Source organism: Callithrix jacchus, chromosome 21, assembly GCF_049354715.1.
Source record: "Callithrix jacchus isolate 240 chromosome 21, calJac240_pri, whole genome shotgun sequence".
Taxonomy (NCBI): Eukaryota; Metazoa; Chordata; class Mammalia; order Primates; family Cebidae; genus Callithrix; species Callithrix jacchus.
This window is the reverse complement of record NC_133522.1, coordinates 44838898-44856424: the sequence shown is the minus strand read 5'-3', so window position 1 is coordinate 44856424 and position 17527 is coordinate 44838898. Positions and strand designations below refer to the sequence as shown.

The window sequence follows — 17527 nt, the reverse complement described above, 5'->3', positions numbered from 1 at the left end:
TATTCCATGTTGAGCTGTTGTAATTTCTACTTTTACTCTGATAAGCCCTGTGTAATAAGCCCCTGACGACTTTGAGACTTACCAGTTACTCATTCCTAATCATGGTCTGAAAAACAGACTGACTTTAGAGAAAGCAAGAATCAGTTTATAATGTGTCCTTCTACACATTGTTCTCCCACCTGGGAGCAAGGGGACTTGGCCAGCAGACAGGACTGGTGTGTGCTCTCATGACGGGCACAGAAGAAGAGACAGGTGGCAACCCACGGCTCCTGCATCAGCTCGAATCCTCCACTGAGCCTCCCTTCCTGATGGTAAACAGAGATAACAGCCTAATCCTGGGGCTGCTGGGAATGACACTGCCACAGCTCCAGGCACCTGTCAGCCCTGGCCAAGCACAGATGATGGCCGCTGCCACCCACAGGCTATCCCAGGGAGACTGTATGGTCAGACTCCTGGGTTCAGGAACACCCATCCATGGACTGATGTTGAGGGGATGCACCACCGGGGGGAATTGTAGAGTCCTTCTATTGTTCACACCTGCGGACACCTAGCTAGACCCTGGCCTCAGCTCCCACTCCACCATGTCCATCCTCTGCTCCATCATCTTACACCCCAATGTCAACATTCCTCTTCCTGCTCCCCCTTGGCCTCAGAGTGTGTCTGGCAAAAAGCAAGTCCAGTCATGAGTTTCCTCTGCACAGAGCCATGGCTGCCATTGCACCCAAAGGCAAAGCCAAGGTGCTCTTGGTGGCCACCTGGCCTCAGCATACCTGCCTCACCTCTCACCTGCTTGTCCTCATTTACTCCATGCCCGAGGCCACACGGCTCCCAGGCTCAAGCTGGCCCTACTTCCCCCTAGGGCCTTCCCACTCCTTCTGCCTGGAAAGACCACATTCTCCCCAGGTAACCACAGAGCTCCCTCTGCACCTGCTCTCCCCATTTGCTCTGAGGTCACCTTTCCACTAAGGCAGCCCCTCCTGCTGCCCCTCCCCAGCTGTCTTTACCTCGTAACTCTTAGAGTTTCCTTATCCGTTTCCTCTGTCTCCACCTGTAGAGTGGAAGTTCCAGGGAAGAAGTGGGGGTTTATTTTGTGCTTGGTCGCTATTTCCCCAGCGCCTACAGTGGTGCCTGGTGCTTCATAAGCCTGGGGGAATATTTGTTGAATGAATGAATGAGTGCAAGAATTAAAAGCAGCATTTTCTAAGTGTCCTGTCAACCCATCTGTTCAGAAATGGCTTTGTCATTTCTGTCTGAAATGAGTCACCTGCTTAGGGCCCTCACGATTCTTCTTTTCTCTTCGCCCACGGAATTTATTTTTTAATGATGAAAGGCTGGATCGTTTGAAATCACTGTGGGATGTGTGTTTTTCTAGCCCCGAGTGTGGCGCTGACCATGTAATTTTCCATGCACCAGTTTAAGAAGGCAGTAGATTTCCACCAAGAAAGAGGAAGGAGCTGGCGGCAAAGCCGGGAGTGGTGTTTTACTGGGGAAAAACAGGGGCAGCTGAAATACAAAGCAATCTGCAGGCTTGGTGCTGACACCATAGCCTTCCAGCGACCAGGTGCAGAGCTCAATATAGAAGGCTCCAAAAACAGAATGTTTATTACCTATTACCTGAGAAGTACGCACTTTCAATTTACCCTGCCCTGAAATGCATTTCTGGGAAAGCAGCCTTATCGCCAGTGTGGCTTGGTAGCAACAGCTCTGCTTAGTGTCATTATCTGGAGTGCAGCTGTCTACACTCACCTTCTAAAAAGGTGCTTCTAGCGAACACACCATCTAATTTGTTGAGCAAGCTGGCTTGGGCTGAGGGAGGAAGACAGGTGCTTTTATTCAGCTTGCTCACAGGGTATTGTTCTTATGCAGCTTCCCACTTGTTTGTTCTGTATCCCTTCAGTTCCCTGCTTGAGAGAGCTGTTTGCCCGGCATGCCGATTGACAGAGAGGAGAGCACTGGATTTATCTGTGGGTTCACTGGCCTCCCGCAGGGCTTATGGATGGTCTCGGTTTGAGCTGCATCACACGCTGCCTGATGAAACTGACAATATTCAGCCAAACACCAACTGCGTGTGGTTCAACCTAAGGGCATTTTACAGCGAAGGGCAAAGTTATAGATTTCAAAGCAAAAGAACGAAGTTCACATCTGATCACCTGCTGACTGGCTACATAACCTTGGGAAAGTTCCCTGGTTTCTCTGATCCTTCCTCGTCCTCACCTGTAAAACAGTTCCGTTAATAGCCAGCTAGGGAGCCATGATGGGAAACACTTGCAGCTACTTACATAAAGCACTCAGCCCAGTGCCTGGCGTGAAGGAAACTTTCAGTAAGTGGTGCTTATTTTCCAGCCACGACTTACCGAGACTGGAAGCTGCAGGGACTACGGTGCACGATGGTAGATGTTCCATGAATGCCGGAATAAGCGCGAGGGTGGGGGTGAGCCGCGAACTCAGAGCTCAGCTTCTTATGTGCCTGCTTTGTATATAGTTTTGCCCTGTCCTCAAGCTCAATGTGCACCGTGTTTTGCATCTTTCTGTTGTATGTGTTACTTGTCACTAGTCATGAGCTTGTGTATATCCAGCCACAGTCAGGAATTCTCCTCTCCCCTCCTCTGCAGGAAAATCCATGTCTGGTCTCTGGTGAAGAGGGTGGGGTGGGTGGTGGACGAGGAGGTTCTGGTACGTTTGGCCTCACCTTGCCCTGGGCATTCTGCAGCCTATGGCCTCCCCACAGCCACTTTGCCTTTTGTCTCTGGCTTCTCCAGGCCTAGAACAGGATCTGGCTTTGGTAGGTAGAACCAAATACACAATTTACAGGGCCCACAGTGCAAAAGGAAAATACAGGACTCTGTGTTCAAAAATTAAGAATTTCAAGATGGCAGCCGCCACTGAGTTAAACCAAGAGGAGGGCCTTCTGAGGGCACCCCCTGTGGTACTGGCAGCACGTGCCTGTGATTCCAGCCCTGTTGGTGGGCAAGAAATGTTTCTCGAGTTGAACTACATAAAAGCTACTTCAATGTACACAGATGCCTGGGCGCTCCCAATGTGTCCTGCTGTTTTGCAGCAGCATGAGTAAGTATCAGGCCTGAGGGACATGAGTCACCACAGTGACTGGAGCACTCCGCTTGTTAGGTGATGCTCTGCTGTGGTGCGGGCGTGACAGAGCCTCTAGAACATGCCTGTGCTCGGGCCCCATCCCAGGAGATCCTGGTCGGATTTGTCGGGGTGGACCTTGGGTGGTAGCAGTTTTACTTCTGCTTTCCCCACCCTCCCTCCCAGTGGATTCTAATGAGCACCAAAATTAGCAACAGACTTGAGTTGGTTGGGTCCACAATAGGAGGTGGTTTTTCTTTCTCCCCAGCAGCAATGACAGAATCATGGCAAACAGGTTATTTATTTATTTTTAGCATTATTTACATCATGATAAAATACACATAACATGAAATGCTCCAATGGAACTATTTTTACGGAGAGTTGGAACTAAGTACATTCACATCTCCACTCTCCGTCTCCAGGCTTCTGTCTTGCAAAAGTGAGATTTTCTATGCATGAAACCCTAATTCCCCATTCCCTACAGTCCCTGACAAACACCATCCTACTTTCTGTCTTTCTGGATTTCTTTCCTTTAGGTGCCTCACGTAAGTTGGAATCATGCAGTATTTGTCTCTGTGACTAGCTCATTTCGCTCGGCATTTCCCGTCAAGGTCTCTCCGAGGTTAGCCCGTGTCAGGAGCTCCTTCCTTTTTAAGGCTGAATGATACTGCATTGCCTGTAGAGCCCGCATTTTGGTTATCCACTCACCTGTTTGCTTCCACCTTTTGGCTACTTCGGGCAAACACATTCTTTGTTTTTTAATAGTGTTGTTTCATTGCCACCACCATCCACAGATAGAAAAATGGAGGCTAAGAGTGTTAGTAGCTTGTCCGCACAAGCAGAGAAGGCTCCCGACTCTAAGCTGTCTGCTTCCTGCGCCTCGCTCTTCACCTTTCCACACTTCCTTTTATTCCTGTAGAAGCTTGTTTTTTTTGCATTGAGATAAACAGTGACTATTTATCCAATGATTGGCTTAGTAGTTTTCCTCCCTTTCATACCCAATGGATGAGCTGCTGCTGGTAGGAAATTGGATACACACAGGTGTCCCTTTATTGGAGTCTTGTGTACACAACACCTGTGAGCACCTGGTTGCTTCAACGTCAGGGCTTGCTCGGCAGGTGAAGAGGTCACAGCGCCTTGTGCTTCTCCAGGGCCTGACATGAGGCGTGTGGAGAGCACAGATGCAGGGGAGGTTTCACAGCAAAGTGCAGCCCCACAGCAGATCTGGTGGCTGTTACATCTGTGAAGCTGTTAATTTCTACCAGTTCCTTTGAAGTGTGGTGGGCAAAGCAGAGCTTTGAGATTTCTAGCCTGATCTAGTGATTTCTAACATGGGAAGCTGGTGTTCATGACTTATTCTCCCCAGGCCTTAGTGTCCTGGTCTTCTCACCATTAGACAGATTACAGTGCACACGTTGCTGGGCTTTTGTGAATATTAAATCTGCAATGAGGATTAAGTTCCAGGATACACCAGCACCCACCATCAAGACACACACGTGTCTCCTGCTCTTATCTTTCTATTCTCCCTTGGAAGCATAAGTTTTTAATTTATTAATGTTTTAGTGTGTGCATTTTGAAGAAAGTGACCTGTTTTGTGGCCAAAAGAATGGAAACATCTCTTTATTCCTTATGTGAGGAAGAGATTGGCTCTGTGTGATAAACATCCGTGTCTTTTTTATTTGATATGAAAGACAGTGGGACATTATTGGGGGTGATGAAAATGTTTTGCAGGTAGCTAGAGGTGGTGGTTGCACAACGTTGTGAATGCCACTGAATGATTCTTTTTAAAATGGCTAATTTTATGTTCACCTCAGTTTTAAAAAAATGGGGCACTGTATTAAATCCAAGCATTTCAGCTTTCCTCTGTGGATCCTGAGGAATTCTGGGGAGAGGCCCCCACAGGGCGGGGGAAAGGTTTTAATTACCCCTGTCCTCTCTCTCCTTCGATGAGCACAGCTCTACTTTAAGTATGTGGTACCCTGGGAAGCCAGTAAAATTTCACGGGAAGAAAAGCTTCACGAGAACGTTTTCCTTTGTTAAAAAGGATGAAAGGTGAGCTCAGCTTTCTGGTGTCTTTGCTAGATGGAAAATTGTATCTTTTCTTGGGGTGGGGGATCGGCCACGTGTCATTTTCAGCATTACCTAGACCTCTTTGGGCTGTGGCCCTTCGAAAACAGAGCCTTCTATAACCTCATTTGGCAGATGAAAATGGCAAGTGCCCCTGGCTTGGTATCTTTGGAGAAATTTTGGTTGAGGAACTCTCTAGGCATGTGGGGCTTAGGTTCCAATGGGAAGGCTGTGGGCAGATGGGATTAATTCCCCTTTGCCTCCTCTCACCCTCAGCCTGCTGAACCAGAGTCTGCATTCTCCTAAGATTCCCCAGGTGTTGGTCACAGTGTTGAAGTTTGAAAAATGCTGGTAGCCAGGAAAGTTCAAAGGCCTGAAGGTCAGCACCTGATTCCATTTCCTTATGGTAACAAGAAGAAGAAAAAACAAAAACAACAACAAAAAACCCCTTGTAGAATCTAGCAGAATTTAAGAAAGATGCTACCTCCAGCCGAGTCCTGAGAACAGGGGAATCAATCACTCCTTGAAGGATCAGTTGACTCTCGCTCCAACATCTGTAGTTCTTAGGGCTTCATAGAATCTCTAGGAGTTGCCCTGGATATAAGTTTCAATGCTGGGAAAGTTCCCATTTCACTTTATGTTCAGAGTTGAAATCCAACTTTTGGGTCTAAAGATACTCAACTGGGTTTCTCTTAAGCAAACACAATTAGGAAATTGAAAACTACACACACAGACTTATGAATAGAGAGATTTTTTAGTTGATGTTTCCGGATAGTCTTTAAAGGGCTCTTTGCAGCTGTGTGTAGATAACACTCATGGACAATGTACTCTAACTGTCCCATAAACCAGGAGGGCCGGGCATGTTGTACAGTACATCACCCCATCACTTGACCATAATAAAATGATTACTTCCTTGATGAATGCATACCAGTCCTTTCATATGTTATTGAGTTAATGATAAAAGTGGCAATTAAGTTTTAATAGAATATGTTTCCAAATCTTTTTTTAAACCATTGCCAACATAAACAACCAACAATCTGTATATTTACATGCTCCGAGGTGGAGTCTATGTTACTTTTATGGTAAACATACGGAAATTTGCTGTACTTAGGATATTTTTTTTCTCCTGCCAATGAAGTTTTTCATTAACCAAAGCTTTTGTTTTGGTTACTCCATTTCTGTTCTCCGAATTAGAAATAAAATATCCCCTCTTAGTGCCAGCAGAAAGGCTAAAACCCTGGCATGCTATCTCTGAGACTGTTTGAGTGTTGTATTAGTCTGTTTTCACACTGCCAATAAAGACATACCCAAGACTGTTTAATTGACTCAGTTCTGCAGGGCTGGAGAAGCCTCAGGAAACTTACAATGATGGCTGACAGGGAAGCAAACATGTCCTTCTTCACATGTCAGCAGCAAGGAGAAGTGCTGAGAAACGGGGGAATAGCCCCTTATAAAACCATCAGATCTTGTGAGAGTTCGCTATCATGAGAACAGCAGCATGGGGGTAAATACCCCCATGATTCACTATCTCCCACTGGGTCCCTCCCATGAGGGGATTATGGGAACTACAAGTCAAGGTGAGATTTGGGTGAGGACATAGCCAAGCCATAACAAGTGTTTGAAAAGAAAGCAAGGTTTCTGAGATCCTAAGTACATTCACCTTTCTGAACCATCCTGCATTTCTGGAACACAAATGAGCTGATTAAAAATTGCTGATATTATGTGGATTACAAATGAGAAGTTTTCCTTCCATTATAAGATTTTGATCATTTGCACTTTTTGAGTTTTCTCTGCTGTAACTTGAGTTGTCTCATATACAGCAGATTTTTATAACAAATACAAAACGGTTATTCTTCAGCTTAAAATGTGAAACTAAGAATTGCTTATAACCAGCAGGTTTACGATGGATACTCGTGGTTAATAATACACGGTTAAATATCAAAGAGCAATCTCATATAACTGACACTTGTTACCTATGCTCTTTCAATCAATCAATGCTACTTCTTGAGCATGTGCGCTATCAGCCCTGAGTCAGATCTTGCCACGGTGCTGAAAATGCAAAGGTCATTGAGAGCTTCATCAATCTTACTATCTAAATGCTTTCTCTGAAGCCATGAAAATGAAATGAGCCATATGTTCTGTGTTGAATCAATGGAGTGAATGAGGCCCTCCTCTGTCATTCAGAACAAGCACAGAGCACTGATGCTTGGGGTGAAGATGCCACGAAGCCCATCTTTCATGCTAAAGTCAATAAGGCATTTTTTTCCCCCAGAAGCCAAACATGTCTTGAGATTCCATTTCGAAATAAGGTTGGCACTTGCTTTTGTTCATGTTCATGCCAAGGAGATTAAAAGAGCATCTCACTCAATTAATAGAAATTAAATCAAGACCATTTTGGTCCATAGATACTAGGCCTTTATAGAGTCAACGAATACTATCTAGATACTTGTTGAAATGGTCAGGACTTATTCAGGTGCAAGTGACAAGAACTGAGCTCAGACTGGCTTAAGAAAAAAGGGAAGGAAGAAGGGAAGGAGGGGCTTTGGGTCCAGCTGGATCCGGAGTTTCAGATGACATCATCAGGACAACTATCTCACTCCCATCTCTCAGCTCTAGCTGCCTATGCTTAACTTTGATCTTACAGATTTTCTTCATATGGCTTCAAGATGGTCCCTAGTAGCTTCTCTGACTACATAGTAGGACCTCCAGACCAAGTGTGACCTCTTACCTTAAGCTCAGTTCTGATTGGTCCAGCGCTGGGCCAATCACTGTGTGTGTGTGTCTGTGTGTGTGTGTGTGAGAGAGAGAGAGAGAGGAGAGACTGGGGTGGGACAATTTCAAAGGTCAGAGTGACTGCCCCCTCCTAGGGTGGGCGAAGTGGGTCACATGGCAATGACATCCAGTGGAGAGACCTGTGTGGAAGGAAGGGAGAGCAGTTTGGGAAGGAAAGGAGGAGAGGCAGGTAACACATGTCAGCATTGTACTATTCTTTGAGGAAAAGCAGTATTGCAGAGTAAATATTGAAATATCAGCATAATCTGGGAGTAAAATGGTTGATCTGGGCTCTATCCTGGCTCTACCACTTACTGGCGATATGGCCTTGAACAAATGAACAAGTTACTTGGCTTTTGTGTCTCAGTTTCCTTCCTGGGGGGAGGTAAGAATAGAACCCCACCTCATTGGATTGCTTTAAGAATGAAATGAGCTACTTCATACAATGCCCTTGGATTAGTGCCTGGCATATGGAAATGTTACATAGTTGACTGGCTTCTGCCTGGTGTTTAAACCACTTATTTTTGATATGAAACAGTTCCCTTAGTGGGGAAATAAGTATCCACCCATTGATTCATTAGATACTTATCAAGCACCAGTGAATGGTCAAGTACTTGCCTTGGATTAGGGATGCAGCAGTGACCTAGACCCAGACCTGCCCGAGGAGCTTGTAACTGTAGAGGCAGAAGATGCTGAGGAAAAGAGATTATAATGCAACGTGGCAAGTGCCATGAGGGGTGCCTCACCTGTGCCACGTGCATCTCACGGTAGCCATGGCTCTAGTCTGAGGTCTCTAAATGAGCATGTCTCTAATGGCACTCTCTCTTGACATCTGCCTGTCTCTCTCCCCAGTTTCCCACCTCTTCCTTTGTAATCCTGTGCCACCCTTGCCACAGAGAGAGGAGGTTCCAGCCCTGTCCCCATTTTTTGTGTGTCTTATGAAAATGGGTGCTTCAGCTGGAGATGGAGATGTAATTGATCTCGGGTTTGGGGCCGTGATTCTCACTGGAGAAGGGTGTGTGTGTATTTTACTCCCCATGGGATATCTGGCACTGTCTGGAGACAGTTTTGGTTGTCATACTGAGGGGTGCTCTTGGCGTCTTGTAGGTAGAGGACAGGGATGCTGTGCACAGGGCAGCTCCCTCAACAAAGACCCACACAGCCCCGAATGCCATGGACGCTCTTCAGTGCAGGGGGCTTGCAGAGGGAGCTTGCTGAGAGGAGGGATTGGAGATGAAGCCCCACAGGGCTCAGATTGTGAAAAATGGAGAAGACAGACTCTTTTTCTTGAGGCTGGCTATAGGCACCCAATGTAGAGGGGAGAGGGCTGACCATCTGCCTGTCTTGGCCTCTCCAGAGGTGTGGTGAGACGCACTGGCCACCAGGAAGGGTAGATGCAGGGAGGTGACCCCGGCACCAACACCCCTTGGCCAGGCTCTCTTGCTGCTCTCCCCTTCCTATGGAGCTGCCAGAGCTTATGAAACCATTCCAGGTATTTTTGTTTTCTGGAAATAGAACTACCACTTTCCTGCACCCTAAAGTGAAGGGCAGAATTTGCTGTTTCCCCCAAATCTTCTCCCATAGAGAGGAATTTTTGGCTCTGCACATGGCTGCCTAGAAGAAATCACTATGTTTCCTGGCTTCCCCTGAAACTAGGTGAAGACATGTGGCTGGTTCTGGCCAATGAGGTGACAGCAACAGACCCCACGGTAGATGTGGATGTGGATGTGGATGCGGTGGGTGGGAGCCACCTTGGGCCATAAGGCAAGGACCTCACCTTAGGGGTGGCCAAGTGGAAGAATGAAGAAGCCAGGCCCTGCAGGCTCAGTGAAGAGGAGCTGGATCACTTCTGCCACACTTTGCAGGGACAAGGAAACCCCGTCCCACGTTGTTTAAGCCACTGTGATTTGGTGTCTATGATTCTTGCAGCCAACCCGATCCTAACTGGTAAAACAGGCAAATTCATTCTTGGACTTTCAGACTTTTACCTTTTAAAAGTGTTGGGGGCCAAAGTCAAGGGCTGCCTGGTTAGTGACTGGAGACTGGTGGCCCTCCCAGCATGCTGCCTCTGAGAGCACGTGCCGTGGTGCCCACACCCAGGAAGGGGAGGGCTTCCACACATGCCCCAAGATTTCATTAGACTCTGGAAAGGAAAATCCCTTCAGTTACTCCCGAGAACGTTACTGACCTGTATCGTGTCTCTCTCATGTGCAGGGAGCTGCCTGAGAACACTGCACTGATGCCCAGAGCCCCTCAATAAAAAGGGAAAGCAGAACATCATCGTGATAAACCTGGCTCACAGGTGACAAGGGGCTGTTCTAAGTGTAAGTGACAAGCCAAATTAGAGGAGCAGAAAAAGCAAAACGGGAGGAACACTGTCCGGGGATCTCAGGGCACTCCGTCCTAGGCACCTCCCAGCACTTCATAAGCAGGGTTCTTTTCTGACCTGCTAACTCGTTTGAGGGGGTGTGCATTTCCATCATGGCTCCTGCAGGCTCATGCCCTGCCCTCCCCCGGGGGGCGGGGTGGTGTCTGAGCTGGGACAGAGGATGCAGCAGAGCACAGAGCCAGTGCTGGGCCATCTGTCCCCCTTCTCAGGTGTCTGGTTTTCTGAAAGGTCTGGGAGGAAGAGAGAGAGAAGGAAGAGGCTTTCCTTTTCCAATCTAAAGAGACCTTCAGCATTCTTTAATTCCCAGCACTCTTCCTATCTGTAGCCTTTTCTACCCACTCTCTGCCTCTTCCCTCCCACTGGTGGATGCCACTAGACAGAGCAGGCTGGGGAGGTGCTCTGTCCCTGGTCTGCCTCCTGGGACACGCCTGGCCGGGTACTGCCTTGTCCTGGTACGCCTGGCCGGGTACTGCCTTGTCCTGGTGCACCTGCCCTACAGGAGTGCTTGGTGCGCCCTGCTAGACCCCTGCCTTGTCCCAGCTCTCCTTCCTCCTCTTTTCCTTCTCAAGTCATTCTTCCCTACCCCTGGGGACAGGGCTGCCCGCATACCTTGTGGTCCCAGCAGATCCTCCCCACAGAGAAGAAGAAATGGTCTCAGAGGCTGAGGAATGTTCTGCAGACATAGATGGTAGATGGACGAGCTGGGACTTAAATCCAAGGCTTTTGGTTCCAGGGTGTACGCTCTCTTCTCTCTCTCACTCTCTCATGCTCTCTCTTGCTCTCTCATGCTCTCTCTCTCTCCCCCTCTCCCTCTCCTCTCTCTCTCCCTTTCTCCCTCCCCCTCCCTCTCCCCCTTTCTCCCTCCTTTCCTCCTCTCTCTCCCTCCCTCCCCCTCCCTCTCCCCCCTCCCCCCTCCCTTCCCCCCTCTCCCCCTTCCTCTCCCCCTCCCTCTCCCCCCTCTCCCCCCCTCCCTTCCCCCCTCTCCCCCTCCCTCTCCCGCTCCCTCCCCCTCCCTCCTCCTTCCCCCCTCCCCCCTACAGTTCTCTTGTCCATAAATATATGAGTAATATAGAAATATAGAAAGTTTAGATCAATATATCATAGTCAAACTTTAAGATGGATTATTTTTAATGGAGAATAGAGGTTTTTGTAATGACAGTATCATCAAATGCTATGATTAAGTGCTGAATCATAGTTGTTTAAAATAAATGTCTTTATCGAGCCAATTAGCAATGCTAAAATTACCCCAGTGTTCTACCTGAATGACCAAGAGGTTCCAAACGCAAAGTTCCGGAGCAGGAGAATTAGACTGACTTACACAATAAATTATTCTTTAGGAGGAAAATCCATTTTCAAAAAATGTATTCCCAAGAAGTGAGAAACGAAAATCAGCCTGAATGATGAAATGTTTTTTTCACATTGCTGGAAAAATGCAAGTCTCAGGAGTTGGCTTCAATGTCGGAGCCAGCGTTTCCATAGGGCCGAGGACTGGGCTGGTGGATGGCGCTGCCTGAGGGCCTGAGTGGGGACAGTTCCAGAGCTGCTCACGCTCTGCCTGGCTGAGTGGGTGCATTACCTCGCTCTCTAGAAATAATGGGAATTACCCACTTAATGCTTGGCACACGGTGCTGATAATATACCAATTAATGAGTAATTAGGTAGATTTTTCCAGAACATTAGGTTCTGGGAGAGTCTCATTTGAGAATGAGGCTTGCATGCCTTCTCTCCTTTTCCTGCAGTTTTCAGCTCAGCGGGTGACAAGTGAGTCTGGGTTTGTTTACAGTGACTCTAGGGCTGTTCCATTCATTGATTTGGTTCAAGTGCTGTGTCTAAATCATGCTACTCTGAACATGGTCATCCCACAGCCCACGTGATTAGGCATTGCTCTCCCACTGTGAGACACACTGGCATGGGACTCCTGCAGTGCAGAATTCTGGAATGTCGGCGAACATCAGGTAAGCCAGGGAAGGAAAGGAAGCCAATAGTCGGAAGGGAAGGGAGAGAAATGGCCCTGCCTTGGTTTCTTTCTCTTCCCTCCCTCCCTTCCTCTCCCCTTTCCTCTCCTCTCCTCTCCTCTTCTCTCCTTTCCTCTCCTCTCCTCTCCTCTCCTCTCCTCTCCTCTCCTCTCCTCTCCTCTCCTCTCCTCTCCTCTCCTCTCCTCTCCTTTCTCCTTCCTTCCGTTTCTTCTCTTCTTTTTCTTTTGGAGTCTTCATCTGTTGCCCAGGCTGGAGTGCAGTGGCACAATCTTGGCTCACTGCAACATCTGCCTCCTGGATTCAAGCGATTCTTCTGCCTCCACCTTCTGCGTAGCTGGGACTACAGGTACACACCACCACGCCCAGCTAATTTTTGTATTTTTAATAGAGATGTGGTTTCACCATATTGGCCAGGCTGGTCTTGAACTCCTGACCTTGTGATCCACCCGTCTATGCCTCCCAAAGTGCTGGGATTACAGGCGTGAGCCACTGCGCCCAGCCTCTTCCCTTCTGTTCTCCTTCTCCTTCTCCTTCCTTTCTCCTCTCCTCTCCTTTCAACAGAGTCTCACTCTGTCACCCAAACTGGAGTGTAGTGGTGCCCTCTTGGTTCACTGCAACCTCTGCCTCCCACGTTCAAGTCATTCTCCTGCTTCAGCCTCCCAGGTAGCTGGGATTACAGGCACCCACCACCACACCTGGCTAATTTTTGTATTTTTAGTAGAGACAGGGTTTCACCACGTTGGCCAGGATGGTCTTGAACTTCTAACCTCAGGTGATCTGCCCTCTTTGGCCTCCCAAAGTGCTGGGATTACAGGCATGAGCCACTGCACCTAGCCCCCTACCTTGGTTTCTTTCCTCCACTTCCTGCAGTAGAGACAGTGGGAATCCCACCATGTTCCACAGAAGATTCCTCGCTGGGGTGACAGAGGTGGGCAGAGGAGGATGGAGGAGCCCTGAGGCCTCTGCCCAGCAGCCAGGTGCCCCTGTGGAACCTGGAGGGGAAGCAGAAGAGGAAACATTGAAAGTGGTTCCAGCTTTCTGACTCTGGGGAAGAAAGCGACAGAGACGAGTAACCTCTGAGTGGCCAGTTCCGGGGGGACTGGCATTTACTGTGGCCTAGAGCACGCCCCAGTCCAGGTCCACTCCTTCAGTCCCATCCGTGCAGCCTCTGGTCCGGGGACCAGGACGCAGTCGTGACAAACACATCCCCGCTCTCACAGAGTTGATGGCGTGGGAGGTGATGTTTCTGCTGTGGCGCTAGCGGAGGTTTGCGCTGGACCATGCTTGGTGGCAGGGCCTCCTCTGCAGTGAAGGATGTTGAACAGCATATCTGGCCTCTGCTCATCAGATGCCAGGGGCCTCCTGCAGAAATGCCCACTGTCACCTGGGGGGAGTGAGGAACGATGTCACTGCCAGTTGAGAATCATCTGCTTAATAGAAAAGCCAGGCGATGAATAATATGTCAGTGAATAGATGCATGTGGGACCATAAGGAGAAGTAAGGCCGGGGAGGGTGGAGAGGGTCCTGACAGGGTCACGGTGGGTCCCACCGAGAGGCGGTCTGGGAATCAAGTCCCGAGGAGGGGAGAAGAGAAGCAGTGCAGAGCCAGTGTTGCATCTGTGGGAGGAGCGGCGGGAGGGGAGACCTTGGGGAGAAGACAGAGGCACGGGCTGGCTGTGAGGGACTTTGCAGAGGGTGTGGAAGGAGGACCCTGAGTGCACTGCAGTAACAGGGCAGTGGGCAGAGGCAGGTGAGTCCCTCTCACCACTGTCCTCTCACACGGGCCTGTAGGGCTGAAGGCCGGCTGGGCGCGGCTGGTTTCTCTGCTCCGGCTCTCACGGACTGTAGTCCTGGGGTTGACCAATTAGACTTTCGTCAGGAGGCTCTGGGAAATCCACTTCTAAACCATTCCAGGCCACTGGCAGCCTCCGGTTCCCTGTGGCTGCAGGGCTGAGGCCTTGTTTCCTTCCTGGCTGTCGGAGCTGGGAGCCGTCCTGAGCTCGCGGGCCTCTGGTCCTTGCACGTGGCGCCTGCACCGCAGAACCACAAGGGCCGGGGGAATCCTCCTCACGCTTGGAATCTCTCCCACCTTCCTTTTGCCTCCAGCCTGAGGAAGTTCTCTGCTTTTTTTTTTTTTTTTTTTTTTTTTTTTTTGTAGGCAGAGTTTCACAATTATTGTCTGGGCTGGAGTGTAATGGTGCGATCTCAGTTCACTGCAACCTCTGCCTTCCCAGTTCAAGTGATTCTCCTGCTTCAGCCTCCTCAGTAGCTGGGATTACAGGCATGTAGCACCAAGCCTGGCTAATTTTTTGTTTTTAGTAGAGACAGGGTTTCTCCATGTTGGTCAGGCTGGTCTTGAACTCCCGACCTCAGGTGATTGGCCCACCTTAGCCTCCTAAAGTGCTGGGATTACAGACATGAGCCAAGTTCTCTGCTTTTAAGGCCTCATGAGATCAGGTTGGGTCCACGTGGTGAATACCGATGATCACCCTTTCAAAAGGGAGATGAAGAAATTGCCTTCGTCTTACCAGCACAGTCTCTTTTGCTGTGTGACAGTGTATTCATGGGTTCCGGGGATTAGGATGTGAACATCTTTGGGGACTATTATGCCTACCAAAGTCTGAAACAAAAGACATGGTGTTATTTTTCTGAGCATGATACTTTAATTTATTTATTTTAATTTTTATTAGACAGAGTCTTGCTCTGTTGCCCAGGCTGGAGTGCAGTAGCATAATCACAGCCCACTGCAGCCTCTGCCTGCCAGGTGCAAGGATTCTCCCATCTCAGCCCTTCAAGTAGCTGGGAACACAGTTGGGCGCCACCACACTCGCCGTTTTTGTTTTTTTTTGTAGAGAAGGGGTGTCATTATGTTACCCAGACTGGTCTCAAACTTTTGAGCTCTAGTAATCCTCCTACCTTGGCCTCCCAGAGCGCTGGGATGAGGGGCCGGAGCCACCCCCCCAGGCCAGCACGATCCTTTTATAAAGGGGATGTTGGGTTGAGCTTGACAAGGGCAGATTCTTCACACTGACCTTCACTGATGCCACCTGTAGGCATGTGAGGCGGGTGTTGACAGCAGTAAATCCTGACTGGGCACCCATGCCATCTGCAAGGCATGGGCGTGATGGTCTCCGCACAGTTACTGGAGGTAGGGACCATTCTTAGCCTGAGTTTTTTATGGGGGAAGCCAGGCTCAGGAAGGCAAGCCTCTCTCATCTGACAGTGGGAGACGCAGGGTTCAGTGCATGCCCGCCTACGCGCTAAACCAAGATGTTCTGTGAGATTCTTCTCTCCCACTGCAGCCCCCGCGCATTTCATTCATGCTCACTTAAAAAGAAGCAAGAGGAGCCACCAGCTCTTGCTCCTCTAGCAGGAATGTGATTTACTGGGAGCCCCGGGAGGGGTGAGGGCTGAGAAGGGAGAAATGAGACGGAGGCGACAGTAGCTGACTTTGGGGGCTCAGGAAAATACGGCTTGTCTTCTGTAAAGACGAAATGGAGTGAACGTTTCCTAGCAACCAGACTGCTAAGGGACAGGCATATGTAGGTGGGAGAAACTGTGTGTGGAAGTCTGTGCTGAGTTCTCAGTGCATGGAGGACTAATGACACTATCTTGTCATTCCTGTGTCAACCAGACTCTTTGAGAGGTAGCTCGTGAGACGTGCACCTAGTTAGGGTAGAGAAACGCCTTCAAGCGGCATTGATGTAAATATCCTCGCAACCTCCCTGGAGCGCAGCAGATAGTCAATGCGCAGACAGCACTGTTTCTACCTTCCATGTTTATGAAGTTTTATCTGATTCCATTTCTACAAAGTTCTAGCAGAGGGAAGTCAAATCTCCCGTGTTGCTTCGGGCCAGGAGTGGGAATGATGGCAAAGGCCTGTAGAAAACCTTTGGGGGTAATGGGACCATTCTATATTGTTGTGATGGTCAAGTATGTTTACCTTTGTCACAGCTCACTGGGCTGTGCAAACGATGAATGCATTTTATTGTATGTCAGAAAGGAGTGCCGCAGACTTTGCGTGGAAGAAGGAAGCATTGCAGGACTGATTCAGATCTTGCTGAGCCAGGGCTAAGTCACTCGAACTCCACATTCCTCTTCTCCATCATCAGAATGAAGGGGTGGCTTAGGCCCAATTCCATGGGGCTGTGCGGATGGGCTTGCTGGTCACCATGTAGCTCTCAGAACTAAACACTGAGTGGGCGAGAGTGCTGAGCAGCAGCCTTACTTGCAAATGAAAGACCGGTCAGGGCAGGTGGCTGTTAAGTAGCCACGCGGGTCAAGATGGCTGATTAGATGCTGCTCCCGTTCTTTCATCTGATGCTGATTTGGGATCTGCACAACGGCTGTCCTTTGAAGGATGAAAATAAGCAAAGTCAGGAAAGTGGGAGTTTCCTCTTTGCCTCGCATTAATGGACAGGGTGGTGAGGCACACAGAGGGTTTCCCGAGGAGCCCAGGGCAGGATCTCACCAATCTCCCTGAACTCTGCTGCCTGCTTCCCCACCTGAACAGCGCCTTGGTGAGTTAGAGCTGAGAGTTAGAGTTCATGCCTGTATTAGTCCATTTTCATGCTTTTGATAAAGACATACCCAAGACTGGGCAATTTCCATAAGAAAGAGGTTTAATGGACTTACAGTTCCGTGTGGCTGGGGAGGCCTCACAATCATGGTGGAAGGCAAGGAGGAGAAACTCACGTCTTACATGGATGGCAGCAGGCAAAGAGAGAGGGAAGCAAAAAGTGAAATCCTCTTATGGAACCATCAGATCTCATGAGACTTATTCACTCCTGAGAACAGTATGGGGGAAACTGCCACCATGATTCAGTTATCTCCCTCCATGTGGGAATTATGGGAGCTACAAGATGGGAGATTTGGGTGGGGACACAGAGCCAAACCATATCAGTGTGCTCATTCAGACCACCTAGGTTTGAATCCTACCATTAGCTGTTGAAGACTAAGGGGAGCCAGAAGCAGGAAGGCCAGTGTGACAAGCCTCCCAAAATACCCACTGTGGGTGGGCTTAGGGGCTGAATGCTGGCTCCATCAATTGCTTGCTGTGGGAACTTCTCACAAGTTACTGAACCCTCGGTGCTTCAGTTCTTCATCTGATAATCTAGCACAGTAAGACTACCTTCCTCATGGTATTGTTATAAGGGTGTATTAGTCCATTCTCACACAGCTATAATGAAATACCTGAGACTGGGTAATTTATGAAGGAAAGATGTTTAGTTGAATC

The 17527-nt window shown here is 48.9% G+C and overlaps 1 protein-coding gene across 4 annotated transcripts in view; it reads left to right on the top strand.

Moving 5' to 3' along the window:
- Positions 1-2195: 2195 nt before the first annotated feature.
- LOC128930339 (uncharacterized) overlaps positions 2196-17527 on the top strand; it is a 37850-nt gene continuing 22518 nt past the window's right edge. For 2 of the 4 annotated variants that reach the window (XR_008478285.2, XM_078358408.1), the window contains exons 1-2: positions 7642-8116; positions 10141-10250. The gene's annotated coding sequence lies outside the window, so the exon portion shown is untranslated. Of the gene's footprint in view, positions 2322-7641; positions 8117-10140; positions 10251-17527 lie in introns of those variants that run through there. The other 2 variants (XM_078358409.1, XM_078358410.1) reach the window with 2 other exon arrangements.